A 7,804-nucleotide genomic window follows, 5' to 3' on the forward strand; every position below is an offset into this window, starting at 1 on the left:
ACCGAATTTCAATCTCAAATCAACGTCACAACCCAACGTTGATTAAACATAGTCAAAAAGTATGTTGCTTCAACGTTATATTTGTGTTGTAGAATATTGGTTGGGAAATGACCAAATTTCAATCTCAAATCAACGTCACAACCCAACATTAATTAAACATTGTCAAAAAGCATGTTGTTTCAACGTTGTATTTGTGCTGTAGGATATTGGTTGGGAAATGACCAAATTTCAATGGTCAAATCAACGTCACGACCAGACATTGATTAAACGTCGTCAAAAAGCATGTTGTTTCAACGTTATTTTTGGGTTGTAGAATATTGGCTGGAAAATGAACAAATTTCAATGGTTTAAATAACATCACAACCTGACATTGAATAAACGTCGTCAAAAAGCATGTTTTTTTAACTTTGTATTTGTGTTGTAGAATATTGGTTGGAAAATGACCAAATTTCAATAGTCAAGTCAACATCAGAACCCAACATTGATTAAATGTTGTTAAAAAGTATGTTGTTTCAACGTTGTATTTGTGTTCAATCAATCAATCAATCAATCAATCAATGTTTATTTATATAGCCCTAAATCACAAGTGTCTCAAAAGGCTGCACAAGTCACAACGACATCCTCGCTACAGAGTCCACATAGGGGCAAGGAAAAACCCCCCCCACTCTAGGGGAGACCGAATGCAATGGATGTCGAGTGGGTCTGACATAATATTGTGAGAGTCCAGTCCATAGTGGATCCAACATAATAGTAAGAGTCCAGTCCTTAGTGGGGTCCAGCAGGAAACTATCCCGAGCGGAGACGGGTCAGCAGCGCAGAGATGTTCCCAACCGATGCACAGACGAGCGGTCCACCCCGGGTCCCAACACTGGACAGCCGGCACTTCATCCATGGCCACCGGACCTGTGTGTCTCCCCCTCCACAAGGGAGAGGGGAGCAGAGGAGAAAGGAAAAGAAGCGGCAGATCAACTGGTGTTGTAGAATATTGGTTGGGAAATGACCAAATTTCAATTGTCAAATTAACATCACAACCTGACATTGAATAAACGTCGTCAAAAAATATGTTGTTTCTACGTTGTATTTGTGTTGTAGAATTTTGGTTCGGAAATTACCAAATTTCAATGGTCAAGTCAACGTCACAACTTGACATTGAATAAACGTTGTCAAAAAGCATGTTGTTTCTACGTTGTATTTGTGTTGTAGAATATTGGTTCGGAAATTACCAAATTTCAATGTCAAATCAACGTCAGAACCCAGCATAGATTAAACGTTGTCAAAAAGTGTGTTGCTTCAACGTTACGTTTGTGTTGTAGACTATAGGTTGGGAAATTACCGAATTTCAATCTCAAATCAACGTCACAACCCAACGTTGATTAAACATAGTCAAAAAGTATGTTGCTTCAACGTTATATTTGTGTTGTAGAATATTGGTTGGGAAATGACCAAATTTCAATCTCAAATCAACGTCACAACCCAACATTAATTAAACATTGTCAAAAAGCATGTTGTTTCAACGTTGTATTTGTGCTGTAGGATATTGGTTGGGAAATGACCAAATTTCAATGGTCAAATCAACGTCACGACCAGACATTGATTAAACGTCGTCAAAAAGCATGTTGTTTCAACGTTATTTTTGGGTTGTAGAATATTGGCTGGAAAATGAACAAATTTCAATGGTTTAAATAACATCACAACCTGACATTGAATAAACGTCGTCAAAAAGCATGTTTTTTGAACTTTGTATTTGTGTTGTAGAATATTGGTTGGAAAATGACCAAATTTCAATAGTCAAGTCAACGTCAGAACCCAACATTGATTAAATGTTGTTAAAAAGTATGTTGTTTCAACGTTGTATTTGTGTTCAATCAATCAATCAATCAATCAATCAATGTTTATTTATATAGCCCTAAATCACAAGTGTCTCAAAAGGCTGCACAAGCCACAACGACATCCTCGCTACAGAGTTCACATAGGGGCAAGGAAACCCCCCCCCCCCCCCACTCTAGGGGAGACCGAATGCAATGGATGTCGAGTGGGTCTGACATAATATTGTGAGAGTCCAGTCCATAGTGGATCCAACATAATAGTAAGAGTCCAGTCCTTAGTGGGGTCCAGCAGGAAACTATCCCGAGCGGAGACGGGTCAGCAGCGCAGAGATGTTCCCAACCGATGCACAGACGAGCGGTCCACCCCGGGTCCCAACACTGGACAGCCGGCACTTCATCCATGGCCACCGGACCTGTGTGTCTCCCCCTCCACAAGGGAGAGGGGAGCAGAGGAGAAAGGAAAAGAAGTGGCAGATCAACTGGTGTTGTAGAATATTGGTTGGGAAATGACCAAATTTCAATTGTCAAATTAACATCACAACCTGACATTGAATAAACGTCGTCAAAAAATATGTTGTTTCTACGTTGTATTTGTGTTGTAGAATATTGGTTCGGAAATGACCAAATTTCAATGTCAAATCAACGTCAAAACCCAACAATGATTAAACGTCGTCAAAAAGTATGTTGTTTCAACGTTATGTTTGTGTTGTAGAATATTGGTTGGGAAATTACCGAATTTCAATCTCAAATCAACGTCACAACCCAACGTTGATTAAAGGTAGTAAAAAAGTATGTAGTTTCAACGTTATGTTTGTGTTGTAGAATATTGGTTGGGAATTTACCAAATTTCAATGATCAAATCAACGTCACAACCTCACAATGATTAAACGTTGTCAAAAAGCATGTTGTTTCAACGTTGTATTTGTGTTGTAGAATATTGGTTGGGAAATGACCAAAATTCAATGGTCAAATCAACGTCAGAACCCAACATTGATTAAACGTTGTCAAAAAGCATGTTGTATTTGTGTTGTAGGATATTGGTTGGGAAATGATCAAATTTCAATGGTCAAATTAACATCACAAGCTGACATCGAATAAACGTTGTCAAAAAGCATATTGTTTCTACGTTGTATTTGTGTTGTAGAATAATGGTTGGGAAATGACCAAATTTCAATGGTCAAGTCAACGTCAGAACCTGACATTGAATAAACATTGTCAAAAAGTAAGTTGTTTCTATGTTGTATTTGTGTTGTAGAATATTGGTTCGGAAATGACCAAATTTCATCGTCAAATCAACGTCAGAACCCAACATTGATTAAACGTTGTCAAAAAGTATGTTGTTTCAACGTTGTATTTGTGTTGTAGAATATTGGTTGAGAAATGACCAAAATTCAATGGTCAAATCAACGTCAGAACCCAAAATTGATTAAACGTTGTCAAAAAGCATGTTGTATTTGTGTTGTAGGATATTGGTTGGGAAATGATCAAATTTCAATGGTCAAATTAACATCACAAGCTGACATCGAATAAACGTTGTCAAAAAGCTTATTGTTTCTACGTTGTATTTGTGTTGTAGAATAATGGTTGGGAAATGACCAAATTTCAATGGTCAAGTCAACGTCAGAACCTGACATTGCTTAAACGTCGTCAAAAAGTAAGTTGTTTCTACGTTGTATTTGTGTTGTAGAATATTGGTTCGGAAATGACCAAATTTCATCGTCAAATCAACGTCAGAACCCAACATTGATTAAACGTTGTCAAAAAGTATGTTGTTTCAACGTTGTATTTGTGTTGTAGAATATTGGTTGAGAAATGACCAAAATTCAATGGTCAAATCAACATCAGAACCCAACATTGATTAAACGTTGTCAAAAAGCATGTTGTATTTGTGTTGTAGGATATTGGTTGGGAAATGATCACATTTCAATGGTCAAATTAACATCACAACCTGACCTCAAATAAACGTTGTCAAAAAGCATATTGTTTCTATGTTGTATTCGTGTTGTAGAATAATGGTTGGAAAATGACCAAATTTCAATGGTCAAGTCAACGTCAGAACCTGACATTGAATAAACGTCGTCAAAAAGTAAGTTGTTTCTACGTTGTATTTGTGTTGTAGGATATTGGTTGGGAAATGACCAAATTTCAATGTCAAATCAACGTCACAACCCAACGTTGATTAAACGTCAAAAAGCATGTTGTATTTGTGTTGTAGAATATTGATTGGGAAATGACCAGATTTCAATGGTCAAATTCACATCACATTCTAACATTGAATAAACGTCGTCAAAAAGTATGTTGTTTCTACGTTGTATTTGTGTTGTAGAATATTGGTTGAGAAATGACCAAATTTCAATGTCAAATCAACTTCAGAACCCGACGTTGATTAAACGTTGTCAAAAATCATGTTGTTTCAACGTTGTATTTGTGTTGTAGAATATTGGTTGGGAAATGACCAAATTTTAAAGGTCAAATCAACATCACAACCTGACATTGAATAAACGTTGTCAAAATGTATATTGTTTCTAAGTTGTACAAACTTATTTGTGTTGTAGAATATTGGTTGGGAAATTACCAAATTTCAATGGTTAAATTAACATCACAACCTGAGATTGAATAAATGTTGTCAAAAAGCATGTTGTTTCAACTTTGTATTTGTGTTGTAGAATATTGGTTGGAAAATGACCACATTTCAATAGTCAAGTCAACGTCAGAACCCAACATTGATTAGATGTTGTCAAAAAGTATGTTGTTTCAACATTGTATTGGTGTTGTAGAATATTGGTTGGGAAATGACCAAATTTCAATCTCAAATCCACATCACAACCCAACATTGATTAAACGTCATCAAAAAGTATGTTGTTTCAACATTATGTTTGTGTTGTACCAAATTTCATTGGTCAAATCAACGTCAGAACCTGACATTGCTTAAACGTTGTCCAAAAGCATGTTGTTTCAACACTGTATTTGTGTTGTAGAATATTGGTTGGGAAATGACCAAATTTCAATCTCAAATCCACATCACAGCCCAACATTGATTAAACGTCGTCAAAAAGTATGTTGTTTCAACATTATGTTTGTGTTGTAGAATATTGGTTGGGAAATAACCAAATTTCAATGTCTAATCAACGTCAGAACCTGACATTGGTGGTAGCGGGGGGGGGGGGTATATTGTAGCTTCCCGGAAGAGTTAGTGCTGCAAGGGATTCTTGGTATTTGTTCTGTTGTGTTTATGTTGTGTTACGGTGCGGATGTTCTCCCGAAATGTGTTTATCCTTCTTGTTTGGTGTGGGTTCACAGCAGTGACGTTCAGTCAGGGGAGGCAGCTGAGGCGGGGCCTCACGTGCCATCATGGAAAGAAAAATAAAATAAAAAGAAAAAAAATTTTTTGAATTGTTATATGTATCCAGTGGGGCAGCACGGTGGAGGAGGGGTTAGTGCATCTGCCTCACAATACGAAGGTCCTGAGTAGTCCTGAGTTCAATCCCGGACTCGAGATCTTTCTGTGTGGAGTTTGCATGTTCTCCCCATGACTGCGTGGGTTCTCTCCGGGTACTCCGGCTTACTCCCACCTCCAAAGACATGCACCTGGGGATAGGTTGATTGGCAACACTAAATCGGCCCTAGTGTGTGAACGTGAGTGTGAATGCTGTCTGTCTATCTGTGTTGGCCCTGCGATGAGGTGGCGACTTGTCCAGGGTATACCTGGCCTTCCGCCCGATTGTAGCTGAGATAGGCTCCAGCGCCCCCCGCGACCTCGAAGGGAATAAGCGGTAAAAAATGGATGGATTGATGGATGTATCCAGTGATTATACTATAAAGTTATTTTCCATTTAACTTCACCAGTTTTACATTATTGTTATTAAAAATCGCTGAATTTTCACATTTGCCGTTCAAATACTGAGAAGAGACTTGCGGTGATCAGCAGCCAGTTGAGCCTCGCCATGGATTGCGCAATGACTCGGCTAACTGCTGGCCTGCTGTGCAGTGAGACCGTATTGCTATATGAATTATATTATACATTTCCATAGTTTAGTTAGCTGAGGTATATAATGTACAGTGTATTTTGTCAACAACTGTATGTGTGTAACGTATTTCTTGTGCTGAGCAATCATAAAACGGCTGCTTAGACGCACTGGGGGAGGCTCGCAGTAATCCCGCCTCATGGTGGTAGAGGGCGCTAGTGATCCCAGAGATCATTCTTGCGACTACTCGGCTGCAGAAGAAGTGACAACAAGCAGCAACAGTTAGCAGCGATCGTTTATTTTTTCCTCTCGCCTGAACTTTTAACATGGAGGATTACATATCTAAAATAAAACAGTTTTTGTTATGCCCGTTTCATTGTGGACTTTTACTGACACCTTGTGGCGATGGGAAACTGCTGCACGTCATCAGTTTGGGCACTTCTGGTTTACGATGTTAGTTCAGTTTATGAGACAATAAGAAGTAGACAAGTTGTGTTACCTCTTACAAGCCTTGGAAAAGATAAGTCTGTAAGTAAACTGTTTAACTTGTTTATGTGGCTCAATATGAAGGTGGAAAGTGGCTAAATTTGATAGTAAGATGTGTATTGAAAAACGATTTTTGTGCACTAATTTAATGGATGTTTGAGGACTTAAAATGGCTGCCGGTCGTGTATTTCCACCATAGAAATAGTTTCAACACTCAGAAGTATTTGTGTGATGATATTGCTGTGTATTTGTGTGGAGCTGATGTTTACATATTGTCTATTGCATTTCAGTGTGTTGATTGAATCATATAGTTTATACATTGTCATTGTGTGTATTTCAGTTTTACAAAAAAAAAAAGTCCAGTGCAAGACAAAGCAAGATCAACAACAATAAAGAGCCTAAATGGATTCATCTGCTTTGGAACTTTATTAGAACGTCATGGATTGGTTGTTAGCTGTCTGCCAAGCTGTGAAACCTCAACACATATAGTGAGGGCAGAACAGTTTTCTAAACTGGACTTTCAATCGAAGCAGGAGGTAATAATTAAAGGAAGATCTCCATCGAGACAGAGAGACTTTTAAAACTGAAGAAAGATAAGGAAGACTTCTATGAACAAGTTATCGAGGCTTTTGTTCAGAAGGAGCGGCGCATGGACTTCATTTATAAGTAAAGGTAAGACCATAATAACGTTTTTTTTATTAAATGTGCTTTTTTTTGTGTGCTACAGTTTGTATGTGTAAAGTTAAAGTTAAGTTAAAGTACCAATGATTGTCACACACACTAGGTGTGGTGAAATTTGTCCTCTGCATTTGACCCATCCCCTTGATCACCCCCTGGGAGGTGAGGGGAGCAGTGGGCAGCAGCGGCGCCGCGCCCAGGAATAATTTTTGGTGATTTAACCCCCAATTCCAACCCTTGATGCTGAGTGCCAAGCAGCGAAGAATGCTGGTATGAGCTTTTAAACATAACCCGTTAACTGCTACCAGTCAAATGGTGAATAACATACTCTTTAGGGTTCATATGTTTGTAAATCTGACTGTGATGAAGTCAGTGCCTCACCAGCCATGAACCTCACCGCACGTCACTGGTTCACAGTGTGCCGCATATTTGTAACAGTGTTAAAGTTGTTTATATGGCCACCCTCAGTGTGACTTGTATGGCTGTTGATCAAGTATGCCTTGCATTCGCTTGTGTGTGTGTAAAAGCTGCATATATTTTGTGACAGGGCCGGCACGCTGTTTGTATGGAGAAAAAGCGGGCGTGACGACAGGTTGTAGATGACGCTAAAGGTAGTGCCTTTAAGGCAGGCCCCCGATATTGTTGTCCGGGTGGAAATCGAGAAAAATTCGGGAGAATGGGTGCCCCGGGAGATTTTCGGGAGGGGCACTGAAATTCGGGAGTCTCCCGGGAAAATCGGGAGGGTTGGCAATTATGGTGTGCAGGCCTCTCCTATTATTTTCCCTTTAATCAGGACTGGTGACGACCACAGTAGTCGTCGCAGGAACAATAAAGGACAAAATGCGTTCC

The sequence above is a fragment of the Nerophis lumbriciformis genome, linkage group LG23, assembly GCF_033978685.3.
Source record: "Nerophis lumbriciformis linkage group LG23, RoL_Nlum_v2.1, whole genome shotgun sequence".
Classification (NCBI taxonomy): domain Eukaryota; kingdom Metazoa; phylum Chordata; class Actinopteri; order Syngnathiformes; family Syngnathidae; genus Nerophis; species Nerophis lumbriciformis.